Genomic DNA, 1568 nt, shown 5'->3' with positions numbered 1-1568 from the left:
ATATATATATATATATATATATATATATATATATATATATATATATATATATATATATAAATAAACGCAATAAAACTAGTCGGTACACATCGGGAAATACTGATATGCCAGGAGATTTATCCAGGACAAATCGTGTTTGTATTGAATTCAGGTGGAAATCGCTCAATTTAACCATCATTAAAAAGTAAATTTTTTTGCAAAAAAACATTTAAATAAGTAAGAAAAAAATTCTAAAGTACAGGTCCGGTGCTGAAAGAGTGGATTTTTATTAATTTATTTATTTTTTGCTAATGTCCGACTGAGGTAAATTTGGTTTACCGAAGCAACAATCCATGAATCCATTTTGCACTTCTCAGTTTTATTTGCTAAAACTAAAAATAGTGGACAGAACTACTTTTTCCAACAGAATCTGTGTCCATGCCTGGCTAAACGTGTTTTAATGCAGCAAACAGAAGGAGGAGAAACAAAGTAAAAGGCGAAAGATTTCTGAACCTGCAGCTGCTGCACTGATCAGTGAGCGGCATTCAAGCAGCTGCATGCTCACCGTTTGGTCCTTTTGGGTCAATAAGCATTAATGGAAAAAATAATAAATGGGGCAACAGAGCGACAGCTGAAATACAACTGATTAATTGTGGAATTTAAAGTGATTAAATTATCTGAAATTACAACACAGAAATCTGAAAACGTTCCTGCTCATTTTAGTAAATCAGTAGAAAATAAACGTTTTCTTTCTCCAAATGTACCTGACAGTACAAACTTTTAATTATTCTGCCAGGAGGTTAGAGTAAACTCACCCGATCAGTGTTTGTGTTTCCATCCTCTCTGATTCGTCCATAATTCTCTTTTAATCCCGTTTTTGCTCTCCAGATTAATTTCTCCGGACTGTTTGAGTGCGTCAGCCGCTGTTTACGGCGCTCCGCGGCAGAGCCATGCTTCAACTGTTGTCTACATGATGTGAACACACAGAGTGTCGCTACTACTGGCTGTGGGTCTGACACACACTCTCTCTCACTCTCACACACACACAGGAGGCAGAGCAGGTGCCTTCAAAATAAAAGCATAAGGTTTTTATGTTGCATTTATCAAAACAGTATGACTAAAAATAACATAAGAACAAAACACTGTTAAAATTTTGAAAGACATGGAAATATTCAATTGATTAACAGTAAAACAAATAATATCCAAACCCAGAATCTTCTCACTTGAAGGTAACGGTGCTACCAACTACAACTCTTCCACCCACAATAAAAACAATTAAATAAAATACACTGACCTTTTAAAATCAATCTTGTAATTTGTTATCTGCTTTTGCACGGTTGGAACAATTACCAGTGACATTTAAAATCAAGGATTAGACACTATGCAAACACAAGTGTCAAAATTAAAAAACTTTCTCCAGCAGATGAATGGTGTTATAAATTTATGTCTTTTACAAACATTTTATTTGACCTTTTTATAAAAGAGCCATGTTTCTCTGTTTGCTATGACAACTTTTTTTTTTTTTTTTTTTTTTGGGGTTTTCACTTGGTTTTTTTTTTTGTTGTTTTTTCAAGGTTTTGAAGATATGG

General features: G+C 33.7%; 1 protein-coding gene across 1 annotated transcript in view; it reads right to left on the bottom strand.

The window, feature by feature from the left end:
- trhr2 (thyrotropin releasing hormone receptor 2) overlaps window positions 1-1010 on the bottom strand; it is a 42808-nt gene extending 41798 nt beyond the window's left edge. The window contains exon 1 of the mRNA XM_015057551.1: window positions 795-1010. The gene's annotated coding sequence lies outside the window, so the exon portion shown is untranslated. The remainder of the gene's footprint in view (window positions 1-794) is intronic.
- Between the last annotated feature and the right edge of the window lie 558 nt (window positions 1011-1568).

Source organism: Poecilia latipinna, unplaced genomic scaffold, assembly GCF_001443285.1.
Source record: "Poecilia latipinna isolate Pla-1442-1.1 unplaced genomic scaffold, P_latipinna-1.0 Scaffold1471, whole genome shotgun sequence".
Classification (NCBI taxonomy): domain Eukaryota; kingdom Metazoa; phylum Chordata; class Actinopteri; order Cyprinodontiformes; family Poeciliidae; genus Poecilia; species Poecilia latipinna.
Note: the sequence above shows the minus strand (reverse complement) of the source record. Positions and strands in the feature narration are given on the sequence as shown.